Source organism: Desmodus rotundus, chromosome 7 (assembly GCF_022682495.2).
Source record: "Desmodus rotundus isolate HL8 chromosome 7, HLdesRot8A.1, whole genome shotgun sequence".
Classification (NCBI taxonomy): domain Eukaryota; kingdom Metazoa; phylum Chordata; class Mammalia; order Chiroptera; family Phyllostomidae; genus Desmodus; species Desmodus rotundus.
Window position 1 is genome coordinate 88,296,391 of NC_071393.1, and position 23,213 is coordinate 88,319,603.

Here is a 23,213-nt window from a genome sequence, read left to right on the forward strand (position 1 = left end):
TCCTTACTTTATAGGGTTGTATGAAATCAGATCATGTTTAAAAAGTGTGTATTAAGCAGGAGTTCTGGCAGTGACTATTAGCTATTTTTTTTTCAGACACTTTCAAAGATGGGGTGAGATGCCACACGATCATTTGGAAAGACTTGGTGCAGAGTGGACTTAAACACTGGATTTGTAAGCTCTGAAGAGTTTAATACACTAAATCAACGGGCCTGTGCGTGAGTCTTTTGGAAGTTTAGGACCCTTGCAGGCCATCTCTAGGTTTTCTTAGTTTGCATTCCACAGTTCCTAGCAGACTGGAAAGGTGCTGCTAGTAACCGCAGTGTTAAGAGCACATAGTACTAACAAAGCACAAACGGGAAGTGAAAGCCACAACCACCTCCAATATCACGGTTTATTATGAGTCCCATTTCTTTATCACCTATGACACTGCCAAGAAAGTGCTCTGGCTGGGTATCCAGGGGCACGTCCTTTGAATGTGAAGTGAGTTCTCCATTGTTTCTATTTTATACTAGACTCTCACCCAGCCGAAGCCAACATCCTGACTCCAAAAAAGATCCTTGCAGATGTTAACTGTCCTAAGTCCTCTGTCAGTCCTTGTCTCCGTGGCTCTTGGGCTACGCGTGGACTGAGGAGGGACCTTCATCCACTTCATCGGCTCTGAGACATCTGGGATGCCTCTAGGGAGCCAATTAATTAAAAGCATGCCTCAAATGCAAATATCTCCAATCAGTTGTTCTGTGTTTGAAGAAGTAAATACAGTAGGTTTTGTTGTTGTTGATTGGTAACATCGAGTTTTCAGTTTTACTCTCTAAACTTTTTGTCCTCCCTCCACTGACATAGAGACTTAATTGTTTTTAGAGGGTAGCATGTTTTAAGGGAAGTTATATTCCTCAGCGTGCTTTGGATGAACAGACCATGTTAATGTCATACTGTCTTAAATGATTTGGAAATTTACTATCTCATAGAACAAGAAGTTGAGCGGTAGGGGGGCCTCCAGGAGGAACTCAGCAGTTGACGGATGTCATGGAGGACATCCATGATAAAGAGTCCTCTGGGACTCTTTGCTTCACCAGCCTCCATGTCAGCCTTGCTCTCACTCTGGTTCTCCTTGTCCAGACAAGACAATGTCAGAGGAAGGAAGAGATGTCTCTCTTGTGTCTATAGTTTCAGAACTCAGCCACTAGCAGGCTTCCCCTCACACATTATTGGCCACAATAGGGTCCCGTGCCTATTCGCAAACAAATCCCCAGGCAAGGCAGAATGGGATGACCGCATTGGCCCAAAGGAGTCCTTTGGGGTAGAATGGGTGTTGGGCTGGGAAGCCATGACCCCTACATTAGTCACAGGCACTATTTTAAATGTGCACTTTTCAGATTGGTGCCCACTCTAGCACCGTGAACGCAATAGGCTCTTAACCCACAGCTGACAGTGATGGCATAATGGATTTAGGTTTTACCATTCAAACTTGTTTAATCCTTCTGCTGCTTTGAGATTCCCTAGTGCCACAGTCTAGCTAAGCACAGCATAGACAAATTGTAAGGACTCCACACTGCCTGGAAACTCATGAGGCCTATCATGAGTGCTGAGCACAGCAGCAGGAACTTGGGAGTGGCCAAAAGCCCCGCTCCGTGGTTTGGCAGGTCCACTGAGGCTCCTGTCCACATCCCTCCCTGAAGGCCAGATGGGTGATTAGTGCAGAGCTGGCTTCCTCCACGCAGCTCATGCAGAGAGAAGGGAATTCCCAAGATGCATTGCTCTGAGCAGGCCTCTCTGATTTCTGTGGCTTTGTTCACTTTGTTCACTGATATTCCCTGATTAGCTGTGAGTATCAGATGAGGCCTAGACAGTATCACCATGGCCATTTGAATAATACAGTCAAGTGATGCCATCATTTCACTTTTCCTTGATGGTGGGGGGAGGGTTTGGAATACAAGACTCATCAAGACCTTTTTCGTTTCTGATGTCTCTATCACAGACTTGGCTCCAAAGGTTAAATGTTTGGATTACAAAATGTACATTATATGGGGGTCTTCCTATAAATCAATAAGGCAGGTATGTTAAACACAGAAAAATATCTACAGCTGTTCTCTTACTCATCCTGCTTGTTATTTAACTCAGCCTGGGCCCTAAGGAACATTTTTAGTTGTACTGTCAACAGTTTCAAAACAAAGAAGAAACTGCGACTGGCAAATGAGGAACCCAGCTGGCCCTCTGTTTAGGCTCCCACTGCATATACTTTAATCCTGACACCTGCAAGCTATTTAATCAGGATTTACAATTGAACATGAAGGATGAGGGGTCCGCAGGACTGTGTTCTTAGTGTTTGGATTGCAAATGATGGAGAAAAACTTTGTTATCGGATGTTGTAGTTATTTGAAGTTGGGTGCCCTCTAACCCACGGGAACCCAGCATCATTTATCACTCCCCAGAACAAACTCAGCTCAAGGCAGACACTGCCCCTCATAGCCTAACATTCTATTTTTGCTTCTCCTGTATTCTAGAGTAAACAAACTTGGGATTTATGAACAATGAAAAAATAATTTCTAGGCAGCATATGGCAAGAGAAAGTTCTCAGTGAAATAATGAAGGTACAATCTTGATTTGGACTTAAAATAAAATGTGGAGAAGGGAATTAGCTTGCAATCTGGCCACAGTCTGTGGTATACAGGAGGTTCTCTCCTTACAAACGTACCGACTTTCATGAAAAAGAACAAAGTCTTGAGCCAGTGCAAGAGTAGGCCATTCCCTCCCCCCCAACACAACAGAGAATTTAAAGTTGCTTGTAAAGGAGCAAAGTATCCAAATGAATAAAGAAAATGCACTAATTCTGGATTTGCAAAAATTGCCTCGTGCATAGCCCTTTAGAAGGGAGACTTTCTGTAGGTTGAGGAGCTTCTATAATAAGGTAACAGGAATGAGCCTAAAAAAAAGGAGATTGGCCATGACTTACTGGAGCCCCATTGGGCTGAGTGCTTGGGAGTGACGAAGAAGCAGACAACAGGGCCTCTGCCCTCACGGATCTCCCATTCTACTTGAGGGGAAGAAAGGACCCCAGTGGAGAAAATCAAAAAAACAAAACAAAACAAAAACAAAAAACAACCCAGGGTAGAAGAACAGTGTGCAATAAAAAGAATTTCAGAGCAGGGGCAACAATTGCCCACTGGAGCAGTCAAAGACAACTTTCTAAAGAACGTGGAGCTTGAGTTGTGAGTGCAAGTGATGAAGCAGTGGTTCTCCACCTATTTTAGTCCAAAGAACCCCAAATGATAGTCACTGGGCATTTACATTTAAAATCCATTCATTGAGAAATACTTAACAAAAAAAATGCTATGAATTTATTACCATTGAAGAATGTGTTTGTATTTTTGCCATAGCAATATTTACATATGTTTGGAAAACAGTACAAATAGGTGCAATATAGTATTCATCCAATCAGTGTACAAGGTATGGTTTCCATATGGCTGCATATCTCTTCCTTGTCATCTGCTATTTCTTCCCAGGGCTCTGAAGTCTGCAGGCTAGTAAATGCTGGCTTAGAATAGTATGTTTGAATGCTTATGGAACTGCCCTCAGAGCACTGCCTAAAAAATTGGGAAGATAATCTTGCTGATGACTTCAGAAATACTTCAGGAGTAGAGTAGAGGGGCGTGATTGTGACTTGGTTGTGGCAACTACCCTTCAACATTTCTACCAATAATTCAGCACCTGAAGTGATTCATTTCTCCCCATGCCCCTGTTTTGATGTGTCCAGGTTGGTAAGTTGCATAAATTTAAAGGAACCGAGAGAATCAAGGTTAGGAATGATGGACCACGTCATTTATGGCCTTCACTGGACTGGACCACCTTACACAGAAAATTCCTTGACTGTCAAGAACTACGTGTGCTTTAAAGCCACCAAACAACATTTAATATCTCTCAGAAATTCCTTGTGCAAATAAATAAAAAGGATGCACTACTTTTTTTGGTTCTGAATGCTAATGTAACATATGTTTGCTTGTTTTAGAAACATTCAAAATAAGGGAAAACACAGAAGAAAACTCATCTAGTATTCTAGTGTGACCATTTTGGTGTATATCTTTTTAGTCTTTTTTCCTCTAAGGAAATACAATTTCAATTTGACCAAATGTCTTGAATTCTATAGTTTAGTCCCAGATTCTACCATCTCATTTTGGCTTCCTACCAATTTCAGATTGTTTGGGATCTTCATTTGACCATCGGTTAAAGTCCACAAAATACAAGTCAGTGAGAAGGCTTCTTCCCAGATCAGCTGGGAAAGTCAGAGAAAGGACAAACCTTCTCCTCATCCTCCTGTTCTGGCAGGTTGAAGAGGTAGCACACTTTGCAACACCTATGTGCTTGGTGGGGGAGGAATTGGGGGTAGAAACTCTCTGCCTACAGCAAGGAGAGCTCAGGGCAGGACACAGTGCTCAGACTCTGGCCTGAAGGAGGAAGCTCAGGCTGAGCTCACCCTTGAAGTCTTCATTTCCAACCAGAGGTAGTGGGTTTGGGTCCCAGGGTAGGTGATGGTGCTTTTCTCACTTTCATCTCCATCTCCTATAGTCCTCCTCACTACAGAGCTGACATCTTAGGGTGGGCACTGTCCAAGGAAGTATTATTCATGACACATGTTAAAAACACCAAGGAAGACTTTTTACAAAGGTGGGGGTCAGTGACTACAATGGGGTTTTGCAGTAGGAGAGAGAGTTTGGACTCTACTCCAAATACAGTAAAGAAAAGTAGGGATTTATAACCGAGAAGCGGGGTTGGGGGTCCCTGGTTGGAAAATTATCAAGAGGCAGGTAATTATTTGCTAAACTGACCTAGTAGGATTTTTGCTGAAGGCAGAGCAAGGTGATAGCATATCAAGGGTGGGGAGGGGAGATGACAAACTTGACTAGCTATCCAGGGTGATCAGACCAAGGGTGAGGGATTTTCACTACTGTCTCAGTGGGATTCTTGCTAAGACTGGAATAAGCAGGCCAAGGGCAGAGCCCAAGTGTGGGGCCTAGTCAGAAAGAGGACTCAGAAAAGCCTGACTCAAGTTTGGTCAAGGAGAGTCAGCATCTCTGTCTTCAGAAGTATCTAACCTCTCATGTTGATGCTTGTTGGCTTTTGTTTTACTTTTCTCTCAGGGAAATAATGAATGTGAGCTCAACTTTTAGGAAGAAATTTAAATTTGTTGTTTTTCAGTTTCGTTTCTCCTTCTCCATTTCCCTACTGTCACCAGTCCTTACCCCAGTCATTTCTTCCCCCTCCTCCACTTCCCCATCCTGTGCCCTCCTCACCTGCACCCCCTGCGCCCCCACTGCCCCTCTTTCCTTACATGTCTTTAAGCACAGACTTCGTGGAATCATCTGCTCACCCTGTCACAGTGCTGCTCCTTTCTCTGGCACCTCTGTGCTGGATGGAAGTACTTGCATCTGATTAGATCATGGGTATCAAAGAATCTGCTGTCCTTCTGGGGTCTTCCCTCTTCGGCTTACAGTTTATACACCCAACCTGCTAGCTTAACCTAAGCCTCCTGTTTAGAAAAAGGTTTGTTATTCTGACCACATTGTCTTACCATGTCTGACTATGTAATTTGTCTAAAAAAGGCACTTGGAGAGCAAAGGAGGTGCTACTATTAATTATGCCAGGATAACAGCATAAGTTGAGACTGTTCCCAGCAACTTGGATGTATGGTCACCTTATCTTAATTTTGCTCTTATGTTCATTTCTAGTCTCTCCACAGGTTCTATGTCAAATAGAATCAAGTACAGATGATAGTCCTATGAATTTAAAGTACAACATTTTGGAATTTTGATGAATTAGTCAGGATTGGGCTAAATCAGGTTAGCCTTGTACTATCAATGAAGAAAAGTTTCATCAAACAAAGAGCATAATACAGAGGCTTGTGGGGAAAAATCTAGGCAGAATTTTTATATAGTGATTTAAGCAGATAACCCAAAGGCGTTGAGAAATCAACACTGTACTACTGTCATTTAAATTTATTGATTTTATTTGTTTTTTTCTATTTCTATTCCAGATGTTTTTTTCATTCTTTTCCTGGTCTTTTTGCCTATCAAACAAATATGGTTTTATAATAGTCTACCTCAACTAGTATGGCTGTTTAGGTCTAATTACGGAAATTGGCCATCAATGGATACTCATTATTTAGGGCCATTCAAAACAAATGAGACAATGTAGCCCTGATTTGAGACAAACAAAATGAAAGAAACAGAATTATTTTTAAGGACACACTAGCTTATTATATCTTGGGTTTGTAAAGAAAAAAACTTCCCATATTTCAAGCATCCTCTAAAATATTTATTTTACTTGCTTCTCTAGCAGCTTGACATTTGCATGCTGATAACTCTCTTTCAAAATACTCTCCCAGCCCATAAATAGGAAACCTAACTATGTCAAAAACTGTAGAAGAAAAAGAAATATATTGCTAAATAATTACCTCCCCAAAGCATACTAAGCCAACAATTTGTCAAATATCTAAGAATCAAAAAAATCCCTGTGGTATAACATTCTTCCAGAGAAAAGGAAATATGAGAGCACTTGAAAATTCACTTAAAATCAGCATAATCCTAATACAAAAATTTGACAAAGATAACATTTAAAAAACCTATAGCCCAATCTCACATGTCAAAAGACATGCAAAAGTGGTACTTAGCAGTATTGAGAGAATAATATGAAGAATGTGTATTATGTTATCCAGAAATTCATGGATGGTTTGCAATAGAGAAATCCAGGAATGTAAATCATATATTAATAGGTCAAAGTACAAAAGGCATATTATTATTATGTCAATATATAATCAAAAGGTATAAGACTCAATTGTCCCCTTGTTTAAAACTTTCAGTAAAGTTGGTATAGAATGATATGAAATCCAACCTTAAAACCTCTCTCTCTCTCTCACACACACACACACACTCACCCTCTCTTCCAAATCAATAGCCATGCAACATCATTCTGAACCATGAAACACTACAGATAACCTAATTAAAAGAAGAAATACATATGATAACATCACATCTCTATATATTCACAATAAATTATGAATGTTCTAGACAATACTGTAAGTCTGCAAACAGAAAAGTTAGGTATTGTTATTTGCAAATGATGTGATTATTTTTTTAGATTAGGGGTTGGTAAACTATGGCCCAAGGGCCAAATCTAGCCAGTGGGCTGCTTTTATAAATAAAGTTTTATTGGAACATAGCCATACCCTCTTGTTGACATATTGTGTAATGGCTGCTTTTAAACTACAACAACAGAACTGAATAGTTGGGACAGAGACCACATATAGCTCACCAAGTCTAAAATATTTATTACCTGTTTTTTTCCAGAGAAAAGTTGCCAGCCCCCAATCTAGAGTACCTCCCAACATCAATTAATAAACCATTAAGATGGTCAGATAGAAACATACCAAAGATAATTACATAATATGCCAATAGCAACAACTTGTATAAAATAAAAAATCCACAAAAATAACATATTTAAGCATACATAATAGGCAGGCTCTATATAAAAAAATTACCCAATTTTAATGAAGGATATAAAATAACACATAAGTAAATGTAAGCACAGTATGTTTTTGAATTAGAAGACTGAATATCATATACATGATAATTCTTCCCATATTATTTTACATTTAATGCAATTTCAATAGGATTGCAACTTAGGAGAAAACCAAAATGATTCTTAAATTAATATTCAAGAATTGTAAAAAAGAATTGGCTAACAAATAAATGGACCATCAAGTATATCATACGAGACATAATAGAAGTTGATTTCTCAGGCACACAAAGTCCAAAAATAGACATTTCAGGCGGGCAATCGGCTTTCTTCTGAAGAGAGATTCAGCAGCCCAGGCTCCTGCCACCGTGTAGGTGCTCCATCTCCCCACGGGCTTCCGAGGTTGTCCTGGGCATCCTCTCACACAGCTGAGAAGGGCTATGCGAGGTTTTATTTTCATAGGCCCTTTTGTATGTGCCACTTATTACATCCCTCACACTCCATCAGCCATGTGACTACAACTAACTGCAAGGGAGCCTGGGAAATGTAGTCTAGTTGTGTGCCCAGATGGAATTTAAAAAAAAAGTTTGGTGAACAGTTTGCAAATTTGTTAGAGTACCAGATGAGGAAGTCCAGAAACAGACCACAGTGTATGTCAGAATTTATAATACGATAAATAGGGTGTTTCAAATCAGTGAGGAAATTACAGTCAATTAACGGAACCAGGACAATTAATTATTGGCCACATCTTTACTCTCACACTTCACAATAAAATAAATTCCAGATGTATTACATTTAAGTATATATAAAAAATGAAACTCTTAAAAATCTAGGGTAAATATAATTTGTTTGATGTTTTGGCAGAACAGGCCTTTCTAAGCATAAAAAATAAAGAAAGCACAGAGGAAAACTGATAACATAGTATCTAAAAATCAATAACTCCTGTATGTTAAAATTAGAAAAAAATGAAAAAGATAAATGGCAAAAGCAAGAAAACATTTTCTATTTGACTGCCAAAAGGTTAATAGCCTGAATATACAAAATTTCTTAATATCAATGAGAAAAAGAGCAATTCCTCAATTGGAAAACAAGAAATAAAATGAGATGTGGTGGGTTAATAAACATATAAAAAATAAACCTCGGTAACAATTAGGGATAGCTTAGAAGTACTATTACCTCATAAGCCTTCTCCGAGCCCCAGCTTCTCCACCTATGGAATTAGAATAATCATAGAAACTATTCCTAGAATTCTATTTAATTAAATGAAATAATCCATATAAAGCATTCAATAAGCACTAAACAAGTATGAGCTACTGCCATTTTTAACATTTTAAGTGTTTATGGTGTGTTTTTAAGTGAAAAAAGAAAGATTCAAAATGCATATTCAATATGATGTCATTTATTAAAACATACACGTTCATTCAGAGGAATGAAACCCACCAGAATTTTAGCAAGGGTTGTCTCTTGGTTGCAACCTTAGGAATAATTGTGATTTTCTCCTTCATACATTGCAGCATTTCCCAAAATTCCCACAATAAACATGTATTGTTATATTTATAATCAAAAATTTGAAGTGCTTATATTTGAATAATAGTTGCATGATCCCAAGTGTTTTCTTAAATTTATCTGGGACTGATTATTTTCTGACACCAGAATCCACTTTTAAAACCACTATCTGGGCTCTGAGCAAGGGGGAAAAAAATCACCAGATAAGCTTTGCTTTAATTTCAACCCAACTACAGAATCTCCCTTTTGCTGGTCCAAATTAAGTGTGAAATCATTACCCGGGAAGGATTCAGAATGGTAACGGAAACACTGAAAAAACTGGATGTAACAGACAGAGTTGCAACCGGGACAAAGGATACAAATAAAGCCTAGGCTGTGGAGCCAGGACAGCTGGTAGGGCACCCTGCTTATCTCAGCCCCGGTGCTTTTTCTCACTTTTTCTCGGTACAGTGTCCAGCTTCCCTTCCTTCAGCGATTCCCGCCTTTATCTCCTGTTTTTTCTTGTGGGCTCCCCCTTGCTCACTGCTCTGTTTCTCGGGGAAATCACTTAACCTGGGTGTCAGTTTCCTCATCTGCAAACGGGGTGCATACTACCCTCCTAAAGAGATTGTGTTATATAAAGCACTTTCTATATTGGTGGCACAGAGTAGGTGCTTAATAAATGGATGTTATTATTCTTCAAATGAACATTCTGTGTGTTCTCCAAATGTCAGCATAAGAATCCTATGTTCACTTTTTCTGCCTTGTGTCTTGGATGGGAGTGGAGAAGAGACACTAGGCCTGTGCGGAGTTCATCTTTGCTTTTGCCCGGATTGGTCATTTCTACATAGCTTCAATTAAATGAGTCTTTATTCCACATTTATTATAGCTTGTCCTTGAAATGAACAAATCAAGAGTGTATCTTTAAAAAGTCCACTTGTGGCAGCGTGCCCACCCAGGGTACCTCCTGCTCACAGTCTTTTCTAAGAGAAGGTGCCTCGCCCAAAGTCCCCGCTATAGGCATAGGGGATCGCATGTTGTCTCAGGAGAGCCGCTTCCCTCCTTGCCCACACCTGGTTAGATCGAGCACAGGCTCCTGACCAGGGCCACCAAATGAACCACAGTGACTCAATGGTCTTTGGAGATGTTAGAGGGAGACTTTTTTCACTCCCTTCCTGTTTGTTGTTCTAGAAATACCTCCTGGCATTCCTCCATGCCAGGGAGAGGCTTATCTGATCACTTTGGGAGGAGGCTGCCTCCAGGGAAGCATGCATTCTGCTCCTCCTTCAGGGTGGTCCTTGGGTGGCTGAAGGAGAGCGTGGGCGAGAAAGGGGCCAGTCCCACTTCTCAGCTGTCTGTGATGGGTGCCGGTCTGCCCAGGCAAGGGTTTGCTTAGAAGAGCCATTGACTTTCCACGGTCTCAACCTCCGACCTGGACTGTACTGGCACCAAAGGTGTTCGGTTGGCTTCTATTGTCTCTGTGTTTTATTTTACACAGAACTTGAGTGGGAAAGAGGAGTGCTCTTTATTGGAAACCCTCTCTGTGATCCTGACAGGTCTGTTGTGAAAAAGTAGTTGGGCTAATCAAATCTTCTCTCAAACAGAGAGAGTGAATTAAGCTTTTAGGTAACTGCCCGACGGGAAGCTCTCCTACGCCTGCAGAAGGAGTCACAGATGAGCACGTGCTCGGCAGAGTTAAAAAATTGGAAACTGATCACATTTTAATCAAAGGGGATGCACAAAGAAAATGTGTTTTTATTTGCTTTTATTTTATTCTATTCATGCCCTTGATGAAATATATACAGTGGTTAAGAAGGATAAACTAGGTTTTTATGTTTCAAAATGGATATAGCTAAATATTATGTTGAATGAAAAAGGAAAGATACATCATGTGATAATATTCACGGAAATGAAAACGCACGCACAAAAGTGAAGACCAGATATTGTCTGTGGATGTGTGTGTGAGAGAGAAAGCTAGAAGACTTCACATCAAAACAGAGATGGTGATTGGTACAGGAAATCAAAAGAGGAAGGAAGTAGAACTTGGTTGGCTCAAGAGAATTTTGTCTATAGTATTTTACTTTTTAAAAGAAAATTTGAGCATATATTGTATAATTCTGAAAAGGCGTACACATAGGGAAAAATTTAGGAAGTATGTATTTGCCAATAGCAAATATGGCAAAATGCCAATTAATCCTGCATGGTTGGAAAATGGGTGTGCTATATTATTTGTTTTATTTTTTTGTAAATACACTTTTCCGAAAAAAAAAAAAAAGAGAGAAAAGAAAATGAAGGGTCGCACACAGTAGTGTCAGAGGTGACAGCTGGAAGGCTGTCTCAAGATGGAGGAGAGGTCAGGGCAGACGGGAGCCACATGCAAACTGGTCAGGAGTGACGGGGGCTGAGGGCGGAGAGGCAGCAGCACGCAGAGGGCAGAAAACCTCAGAGGGACTGGGCTGAGAGAAGAGACCTTGTGGCCCACAAGAGAGGGGGGCGTTCTCCATTCCTGAGCAAGTTCCCATTTCAGTCCGTGTTCTTAAGTTAAATCCTTTTTTGTTTGATGATAGCTTAAATCCAACCAAACAACTGGTGCTGAACTGTTGTTTCTGTGCTTCAAGTTCTCTCACAGTAACACTAAAGATGCCACATTTGCCCATGTCTGCAGATATGAGGGGGGACCCCCCAAAACCTGGAATTTATTTGTAAAAAATTGTGTATTTATTCTTAGATATTTAAACTTCAGTCACCTTCAAAGTATTCTCTGTTTGATCCAACACACCTGTCGAGATGTTTTTTCCACTGCTCAGAACAGTTTTGCAATGTGTCGATTTTGATGCCTTTTAAAAGTGCTTCTGCCATTTTTTGTTTCACCTCTTCCACATCGGCAAAACATTTCCCTTTGAGGACTTTTTTCATCTGGGGAAACAAACAAACAAAAAAATGTCACTTGAGGTGAAATTGGGTAAATAGGGAGGGTGGGTCAAGGGGTCATGACATTTTTGGTCAAAAACGCTGAACACTCAGCGCAGTGTGGGCAGGTGCACTTGCTCGTAAACCATCCACCCTGAAATGGGCAAACGTGTTGAGAGAGTCTTCAAACAAATTCACTGAAGCCGAACACAGCCTCTCACAACAATGCCAGCTGGTACACTGATACTGATGAGCTCCTTGAACAGTCACTGAGTGGGGGAAGCCTGCAACACAAGGGGCCCTCCCTCCAGAAGATTATTCCAGGGTTTTTTGGGTCCCCCCTCGTACTTCTGTGCCCTGACCATTTCCACTGCAGTGCTGAACTGCTGTGAGGACGAATGCTACAGTATTGATGGGGTTTTCCTCCTCCTGGTCTATATTTTTAAAATAAACTTTTAATTTAATTTTATATTTAATATCTTTCAATTACAGTTGGCCTTCAATATTATACTAATTTCAGGTATGCAGCATAGTGGTTAGACATTTATATCACTTCCAGTCAACTTCTAATTTTAGAACAGTTTTATTTTAATTTTTTCAAGATTTTATTTATTCATTTTTAGAGAGGGGACGGGAGGTAGAAAGAGAGAGAGAGAGAAACATCAATGTGTGGTTGCCTCTCATGTGCCCCCTACTGGGGACCTGGCCCGCAACCCCTGCCTGTGCCCAAACTGGGAATTGAACCGGCAACCGTTTGGTTTGCAGGCTGGTACTGAATCCACTGAACCACACCAGCCAGGGCTAGAACAGCTTTAGATTTATAGAAAAATGGCAAAGGCTGTATATCGGGTTCCCATACACCCACAGCAAGTTTCCCCTGTTATTCACACTTTGGTATGGATGGTGCATTTGTTATAATTACTGAACTAATACTGATGTATTAGTATGAACTAAACCCCAAAGTTTATTCAGATTTCCTTAGTTTTTAGTATTTGGGGATTTTTTTGGTGCAGGATCCCATCCAGGACAGCACATTACATTTAGTTGTCACATCTCCTCAAGGCCCTCTGGGCTGTGACAGTGTCTCACTTTTCTTGTTTTTGTTGACAGTTGCGAGGAGTACGGGTCAAGTGTTTTGCAGGCTGCCCATCTACTGGGATTGGCTGCTGTTTTTCTCATACTTAGACTGGGGCTACATGCTCTCGGGAGGAAGAACATCGAGCTAAAGTGCCTTTCTCATCCCACCACTTCAAGGGAACTGCTTGTCAACAAGATTTGTCACTGTAGACGTGAGCCTTGATCACCTGGAGGGTTACATTTTAAACGTTGTTTTTCTTGGCACTCCCTTGGCCCGAGGAGGGACTCTGGGAGATGACTCCTGTCATCTCCATTACAGGGCACACCAGGTAGGCTGCCCCGGTCCTGGATGCAGAAAGGCCCGGGTGCAGGCTCATTTTTGCTACATCCTCTGAGACAACAGCTAGGACTCAGTGGAGTCCCTGAGCTCCCGGGAACCTTTGTCTCCTTGGGCTCTCAGCGTAGGATGGCAAACTTCTCAGGATTAACGGTTACGGCTCCCAGAGCACAGAGAAAACCCACTAGTGGAAACGATATTCTCCTTTCCCAAGTGGGGAAGGGTCTCTCAGTAGCACTTGTATTGACATGGATAAATATTTAAAGAAAAGAACGACTTCATTTCCCATAGATGATAAAGGCCCTGGGAATATTTGGGTCCTTGCTACTTCGCAGCCATCCATCAGTGCACTCCAGCTGAGTCCCTATCACAGCCCCTGCGGCCGCTATTTCTAAACTTTCTCTGCGTTCATTCCCTCAACCACACCCAGAGCGATCTTCTTAATCTCGGGTAATTATTTGCTTTCTCTCTCGTTGGGAGGGTGGAAGCCAGGTGCCCTCAGCTGTCCCCAGGGCACCTTGACAGGCCCCGTGCTCACCTGCTTCTCCCTTCTTTCTGTTGCCGGGAATTGAGGTCAACCCCGACTCTCCGACCAACCCTACAGATATATTCACCTCCTGTAATCTACCACTCCTGCTGCCTCTTCTTACCCAGCTCCCCACACTCCACCTTACTTACTTCTCCCTGAAACGTGCCCTCTCAAACTGCCACCTCATCCCTCTCTTTTCTTTAAATGGTCCTTAATGATCTGACCCCTATGGCTCATCCATCCTCACCTCTGCCTTTTGCAACTTTCAAACTCCAGCCAGAACAAACCATCTGTAGTTCCCTGAAAGCGTCAGGCTCTCTCTTTCTTCTGGGCCTCTAAACCTGCTGTGTCCATGGCCTGAAATGCCATATCTCCCTGCTCCCCTCCACCCTATGTCATTGCCGGGCCCACTCCCCTGCTTCCTGTCTCACATTCTGGCAAACCCAGCTTTCAGAGAACTTCCTCCAGGAAGCCTTCCCTGACTCCCAGAAGCCAAAACAGGGACTCTGTATATACACAGACAGCAACTTGTGCACTTGTCTTAGCACTTACTCATGGTACTAAAACTGCCTGATTATTTTTCTGTTTACCAGCCCCACCCCACCTCCGACTAGAGATTATAAGCTCATTGAGGGAGAAGAGCACATTTTTCTCATCATTTTGTTTCTCAGCTACTGGACCTGACAAACAGTTGGAGCTCAAAAATATCTGCTGAGTTAAAAGAGCAGTCTAGTCAGCAGCTTCTACTTTGAACATAAACTCTTGTGTTCTGCCATTTATTACACTTTCATCACCCACACCCTTAAGTCCTTTGTTTTGCCTTCTACATCAGCGGCCTTGTGAAACAATCTTCCAAATAATGTACCAGCCAATGGCCCCTTCTCAGTCCTTGGCCTGTCCCACGTCTGTGCAGGCTGTAACACCCTTGTCCGATTTTTCCTCTCTTGTAATCCCCTCTTCCTTTGATTTCTGGAATACTGCACTCTCCTGCTTCTCCCCACACTTCTGTGACTTCTCTTGCTCACAATCCTTCACTCTCTTCCCTTCCTTCCCCTACTTTAGTGGATACCAATTACTTTTGCCATTTTTCCCTCCTAGATTCCCTCCTCGCCCTTGGTTCCCTGTGTCTGTGAACAGCATCAGCATCTTCTATGACATAAAGGTGGAAACCTCAGCCTCTTTTTCAACTCCTCTCTCCATTTACGAGATTTTCTAATTAGGAGCAGCTACATCTAATAAATTCTGCTTCCTAAGTGCCACTATACACCTATCGCCCGTGCTCTATTTCACGCCCTCATTGCTTCCTGCCTGGATCACGCATGACTGTTATCACCTCTGATTGCTCGCACCCCGGCCCCATTTCAGGGTCTCCTGATCCAACCTTCCATTTACACTGCTCTGGTTGATACAGCACTGCTTAGAATGTTCAAGTAACTTAGAAGTTACTGTTTGCAGCTTCTGGAATAAAGCTCAAACTTCTAAGGAAGAGTTCAAGACCTTCTTCAAATGGCACAACCATTTCCAGCCTTATCTCCCAACCCAGGACCACTCCCTGTACTTGAACTACTTTCTGCCCTTCCCTGCCTGCCGCCTACCTGCCCCTGCCCACCATTCCTTTCTTCATGTGGAAATCTTACCAAGTTTTTATGCTTTGTACAAATGTCACTTCTCCAGTGATGTCTTTCCTGGTCTCTCGCCTTTGTGCTCTGTTTTAGTTGGGATAGTGTCATGCTCTGCCACCTTAACAAATAGATTCTGAAATGTCAGGGGCTCAACCCAGGTATTTCTCACACACATCACAGTCTGATGTGAGTCAAGGAGCTCTCCTGGGTGCTCTTCCCCAAGAGCAATTCAGGGACTCCAGCTGCTTCCATTTGTCACGTCTGCCATTTCAGAATTGTTGGCTTCCAGTGGTGAACAGGAAAAGGCAAAGCCTGAAGTATACCCACCCTCAATTGTCTCAAAATGGAACCAACCCATCACTCCCACTCCTATGCCTGCTGATGAGAGCTCAGTCATAGGGGAGGCTGGGAGATACGGGAAGCACATGGCCGTTTGGTTAGCACTGCTGTTTCGTAGGCTCCTCCAGCAAGGGCGACCATCCAGTCCACCTGGAAACACTTGCATCCCAGGAAAACCTTCCGTCCTGGGAGAACTCGGAAGGTTGGCCACCCTATCTCCAGCCCGAGGCTTGTACAACCTAGGTCATATTTGCCTGTTTCCACTTTATCCAGATCTAGATCCCAGACATTCTGAGAGCAGAGACTGAATCACATAGATCTCTTTTATCCCTGAAGGTCAAGAACATTGTCTGTACTTAGTAGATAACCATAAATTGCATAGAGGTACAAAATAATTTTTGGTTTTTGATTATGTGAATAACATATATGCAGTGTAAAGGAAAAAGCCAGGTAAGCTTAAAGGGAGAAAACTATTTTAAAAATTACCTTATTGCTAGCCCTCCTTAGAAATTACCATTTAGCTTTTGGAGTGTGTGTGTGTACACACAGACACACATACTCTCGCGTGTGTGCACATGTGAATTATGAAGAAAAACTGGGTCATGTTTCACAGGCTGTTCTCTGAGTTCTTTTCCTTACTGAGCAATATACTCATAAATGTCTATGGAATTAAATTGAAAATGATATAATTAAATAACTTGCATTTATTGGGCCCAAATTGTAATATACCTGGGGATGCTGATATGATTAGCACCGGTATCATGTTCTATAACTTGGCATACTAACCATTTTGTATAATTGACTGGTCATATTTCCTCTTTTTGAAGTAAATGCAAGTAATATAAATTGTTCCAGAACATTGCAAAAGATGGGCAGCTACCCAGTTCATTACATAAAACAAACATAACCTTGGTACCCAAAATTGATCAGGATATCATTAAAAGAAAGGAAAACTGCAGACCAAGCTCACTTAGAAATATGGATCTTAAATGAAATACAAGCAGATAGACTGTCAGAAGATAGCAACTAAATTAATAATAATAGTAATAACAATAATAGTACATGCTAGTCCTTATAGAGCTCTCTCTGTGTGCCAGCCACAGGCCTGCATGCTTTACATGCACCGACTCAGTAACCCACACAGAACCCCGTGAGGTCCCATTCTACAGATGAAGGAGCTGAGGTGCAGAGAATGTGAGCAGCTTGTCCGCAGCCACGCTTCTATTAACTGTACGGCAGACCACATGGGGCTCTTATGCCAGCATGCATGAATGGGTAATTATTTAAAAATCTACTGATATAACAGAGTACAGAAACTGGTTTAGTAAGTAAGAAAAGGTAATCTTTTTAGGCTAAAAATTCACTCATGAAAAGGTGATGCCTCTTTTAATAAAAAATATTACAAAAAATAGGGGCAGAAGAAGGGTCTTTGTTTATACTAAAGAGTATATTACATTTCAAACCAATGCATTTCTGTTAAAAATCAGCCTCAACCTACAGATTCCTCATTTTTTTCTGCTAGCAACAAAAATATAAATCACCCGGGAAAACTTTATAGGGCATATAAAATTTTTTGCCTTTCTACAAAAAAGTATTTGTTCTTTGTTTGAAAAATTTAAGGAAAAAGCTTAGATATTAAAATGAAGAGAATAGAAACTTCCCATAAATCTTTATTCTGAGACAACTCTAACTTTTTAGGCATATATACTTTTTCCTTACTAACTAGGATCATGCAATTATACTATTTTGTAACTTGTTTTCTTTCTTTCAACATATACTGTGGATAATATCCTTTGTCATTAAACACTGTCATACCTAAATTTAAATGGCCGCATAGTACTCCATCAAAAGGATCTACCGTAATTTAACCTCTGCTGTTGAATACTTAGGAGGTTTCCATTGGGGGGGGGGGGTTATTATTAAATAATAATGCAATTAACACCCTTGTCCCTAAACCCTCTTTCACAGCCCTTTCACAGCCCCAGAACTTTCGATGTATCCTGCCAGAGTGCTTCCTTAGAATATTTACACTAACTTATACTTTCCAGTAATATTAGAAGAGTGCCATTTACTCCACACTCTCATCTACCAATAATTCAATGGGATTATTGAATTGCTTAATTCAATAATTAATCAATAAGTATTGATTAATAATAATAAATGTATTTATTTATTCTACATAATCACAACCCTCAGTAAGGTTTCTGTAATTTCTTCATATACATCACACACTTATCTCATTTGGACTATTGGTAGATGAGAGAGTGGAGGAAGGGGCCCTGTCCTACATGACTGGCCGGAGTGTACATTAGTGCAAATATTCTGGGCAGGTAATGCATCATGGTCCTGAATGGGAGGAATATGTGGCACGAAGCTGTAAGTTCTTTCCAAACTAATTTACAAATTTAATGCGGGTCCAATGGGCATTTTCTTAAAATTTGCCTCAAGGATTCTACAAGCTATCCGAAAGAATACACAAAGGAGAATATCAACAAATGTAATACAGAAAAGGAAAGAGAGGGGACTATCTTCAGTGAATGTTTTAAAAGCAAGCTAGTTCAAGCAATAATCCTGCAGACCCAAGCACATTCCTTCTCCTTTGTGCCAAACTGCTCTTCCCCACAGACTAACTGATAGGGAAAGGGGTCCTCTCACCAGCTGATAAAACTGTGGAACCCGAGATTGTAGCAACCACTTCATTCCCTAGTTATAATTAAATAAGAGAAGAGAGATATCCAAATGTGTTTGTTATTTTTTGCAAGGTCTTGCTTTCCTTGGGTAAGGGGCCCCACTAGTAACTGGATCTGCTATAATTGGGCCTAATCACCTCTCTCCTATCTCACAGCTTATTTAATATGATAAAGACAGCTATGTTTATATTGCACTTTTAACTTTTTAAATAATTTTCTAGCACGCAAACTGAATGCACAGGCAGGACTAGGAGGCACAACTGCATCTCCAGATGGTAGGCTGTGCAACTTGGAGAATTCCCGGGCCTGTGGAGGAGTGGGGGATGTGGTTACACGTTGGCTGCTCTTGGCCGTATGAGAGCTTGCTGATTGAAAGATGGGAAAACGGAGCCGTTTGTACCCCCAAACCCAGATTTTTTTAACTACTAGGAAATAGATTCTTTTCCTGGCTGCTTTTGTTAAAAACATGGTCCGCTGAGAACACGTGGTCACTCTTTATATAAACACAAGTTCATTTGCTTAAACCCATCTGTGGGAAACTTTTTCATATAATGTTGTTCCACAGGCCTTTTTGTTTAAAGAATAATTTGAAAAAAGGACACCAATAACACATAATGTATTTAGAGAGAGAGGCACCCACTGTCCCCCTCTGTCCACCCAGCCACACGTGCTCACACACAGTGAAGTCAAGCCAGTTGGCATTGACACCCAAGCCCTCTGAGTTCAAAGCAAGAGCCATCTCAGAGTTCCCACCATCTGAAGAGGACTTTGGCCCTTTCCTTTGAAGTGTTTCCTTTGAAGGTCAAGGTAAAGGGGCCATGCTGACTGAAGACCTTGCTAATCTATAGAGGGATGTGGCCTCTACTCCATCACACATTTGTAATGTTCACATGAGTTTAACCAAACAAATGGTTTGACTAATGCACGAGTAGAGGCCAACCTTTTTCCTCAAACTGTCTCCATCACAGGGGTATTCCTCAGGATAAGGAGAGATCCAGGTGAAGAAAGAACTCACCAGGGTCTAAAACCAGTTACTGAATTCGTTTCGAATCTCTTGATCTCTGAAGTCATTCAGTGAGAGTTGGCATCCTGCACTAGTTGGCTACTGTTTGCCAAGACTATGAAGACTGGACTTAGGAGTTAGAAGACCTGGATCCAAACCCCGACCCCTCTGTCCCTCAGTAAGCTGTGCCATCCCTGACAAGTCCCTTCACAGGGCTTCCTCTAGACCTGCCGCATACTAATTCCTGCTGAAGAATTTCTTAGAACAAGCTGAAAATTTTAAAACCAAATATTTCTGGACAGAGATTTTGAGCACAGAATCCGGAAGCAAGTAGGACTTACAAGTTGAATTCTAAGGGGTAGATATCTTGGCACACAAGAGAAACTTCATCACTGAGATACCCTGAGCCTGGGCAGAATTTGCCAGTAGAAGTGACTGGGTAGCAAATAGTGGCATGTTCAGTAGGCTCCTGTATACTCAAAAACAAAAAAAAAATCCCTCTCAACAATGCAAACAATCATCTCCAGAATCTTCGCACCAGAGGTATAATTTATTTGTATATCTTTAGTACCTAGCACAGGCCTAAGCACATAACATTAGTTGAATTCAATTCATCAGGAAATGTAGCATGCTCTCTCCACACTCATCCTTACCCTCATCGAAGGAAATATTTGATCTATGTTGTGAGTATATGAAGAACGACGTGCATCACAGATCAAGTCTAAAAGCATTTCTCCATCTGGAGAAAATTGGTTGTCTGGCAGGGTAAAAAAAAAAAAAACAAACTGAAAATATCAGATAACTACAAGAAACTTTGATCAAATATATTGTTTTGAAGTTGATGCAGGTAGCACACCTCCCCCTTCCCAAGCCCTCACCAGCGATGTCACTCTTGGGGTTGGGAATGGATGTGGCATATGCCAGCCACCAAATGGCCTGCCTCAGAGCCCGAAGGGCTGCGTGTTTGGATAAAGGCCCTGCAGTCTCTCTGTTGTTGTTTATCTCTAGTCCTAATTCAAGTGGTTTCTTCCATCGCTTTTTTTTGTTTCCCAAGGAAATACCACCTAGAGAGTTAGGAGATCAACAACAGAGAATGTAAGGTGGCTGGGGATAGATTATATTCATTTAATGAGGTAAAAGAACAGGCGTGCTTGGAGCTAAAAGAGTGATTTTGGCTACTCCAAGTAAGGATTTTACATATAAAATGAATGCAAATAAATACATATATAAATCAATCAAATCTATCTATCTATCTATCTATCTATCTATCTATCTATCTATCTATCTATCATATACCCAGGTCAGGTGCCCTTATATTTGCAACTAGTCATATAGGGTATAAATTACATTTTTCCAGCTATGTCAGTGCTGGGGCAAAAAAAAGCCCATTTTCTCCATATCCACAGCATTTTGTGTCTTTCCTGTGAACTAAGTTTACTGCCTCTTCATTAAACACTGTAAGGTAGGAAGGATGAAAATCATTTTTCCTACATGAAGGTAAGATGTTTGCTGAGGTCACTGAAAGACTAAATCTCTCCTCACTCAGGAACCACACTAGCCCCAAGTCAGCCCAGATGCTCTCCCCACCCCCTCGGTGGTCCGGACCATAAAGGAGGGTCACGAATGTCCTTTGTCCCATTCCTCCAGATGTTCTCCTAGGTGGGCGGTGGGCTTGTCACCCTGCAGCCTCCAGGCCACCACATGAACGCGGGCCCCTGCGTGGCACTCTGAGAAACCTGTCAGGAGAAGACGGCTGAAGTCCAGGCGTGGACACTGGGTTTGCCAGTGATGTGTCCACCATTTGGTCTCCGCAGAAGATGTTGGTTCAGCTGCTTTGGGAGGGATGGGAATGATATTTGCGGATGCAGAGCCAGAGGCCCAGGTTCTCTCTGAGGCTTTGCTTGCAGGTTGTGATTAATTGGGGAAATTGAGGTGGAACCGTTTTGTAGGAGTTAAAAGGGCTCATGTCTTCGAGACCCAGGAAGGCGGAACATGAATTCTGTTGATAATAAGCAGTTGTTCAAACTTTTAGCTCAAAAAATAAGTGCTTGCAATAATTGTTTTATATTCCAGTCCTTTTCAGTCTATTTTCCCCATTGCTTCTGGAAGTGAAGCAGGTGCTGTGTGTGTGGCCTTGATTAGAACCCTCCAATGGGGTAGAATAGTAACAGGATTTTCTTTAGGTAGTAGAAGCCTAGGTGATTTCCCCCCTTCTTCTTTTAACTTCTCTATGTTTTTTTTTCATACTGTCAACAAGCAAGTATTCCTTCAGAACATTTAAAAAATATTTTAAAAGAAATCCTACATATGTTCCTTTGCTCTTAAGATAAAGTATATATTTGTCCTGATGACAAGACCCTCCATCTCAGGTTCCTGTTTTCCCGCCGAGTGAGTGTCCACCCCTGGGCTAGCATGCACTCCTCTGCCCTCCAGCCGCCGAATCTCTCTCCCCCTCCACCCTCCCCTTGTGCCTTTGCCCATATCTTTCTGCACGAGGCCCTCATCCTCTTTGTCTCCCTGGCTAAACCTTTCTCAACACATCAATCCACTTTAAAAAATAAAAGAGACAATAGATGCTAAAACTTAAATAGCGATAGGTAGTCTATCCCCACCACTCCCATTTTAAATTATTTTTAGTACAAATATTTGTTTTTACAACCGTTGTACACTCGTTTTATAATCAGGAATAAAAAGAAGAAAAGAGAAATAAATTTTAAAAAATAAGATCAGTGACTAATACTGTGGAAAACCCAGACTTATAAAAGCATTAGAGTCCACAGATAAATGGGAAAAGGACCAAACGTGTACATAAAGGGAAGTGAACAATGGACATGATAGAAGTTGTTTATATTCAGACTTGCTGGTAATGAAAGAAATGCGAGTTAAACCCAGTCAAAGAACCAATACATGACACGTTTAAATTAAAAACATAAAATAATTTCCATCGTGGAACAGGTTAGAGTGAAATTAACTACACTCTTAAAGAGATGGGGCAGATTAAATTAATCCAATAGCTCTAGAAAAGCATTTGATTCCACACATCAAGAATGGTAATGTTCACATCCCTTGAAATGTGAATTCCTTATTGGGATACACTTCTAAGGAAATTATTCAAGAGGGAAAGGAAAGATAAAAATATCTACTGCAGTTTTACTTAAAATGTTAAACTGGGATATATGGTAGAGACCAAGGTACATCCTGGCACATCAGCCCGATAGGGCTGTGTTGCTATAAAAATACAGGTATGATTACTGTCTTGAGTGGGGAATAAACGCAGAAGGAAACAGTGTATGCAGGCTGCTTATGACATTAAAAAATAGTCATTATGAATACATATTTTTTGTAATTCAATTTCATCTTGACGAAACATTGTTTTCAACAATGCACAAAAATGAGAGGGAAAAAGTATCAGGAGGGATGAAGGGGGAAAACATTTATACACTAATTACTTATACATTAAACATTCGTTGGTGACAAGGACCTTCTTACACATGCACTTGTCATGTAAGCATTATCCTCATTTTCTTGAATGAGTAAAGCAGCGGCCCTAAGAGGCGAGTCACTTGCCTGAGGTTACATACTCTCACATTTTAGAATGAAGATTTAATCCCTCTTCCGACCCCACCAGGCCACTTGCCTGTAAACGTGTGTGTGCTACCGGCTGCTCACCTTTGTGTCACAGACCTCTTTGAATATGATGAGGATTATGAAC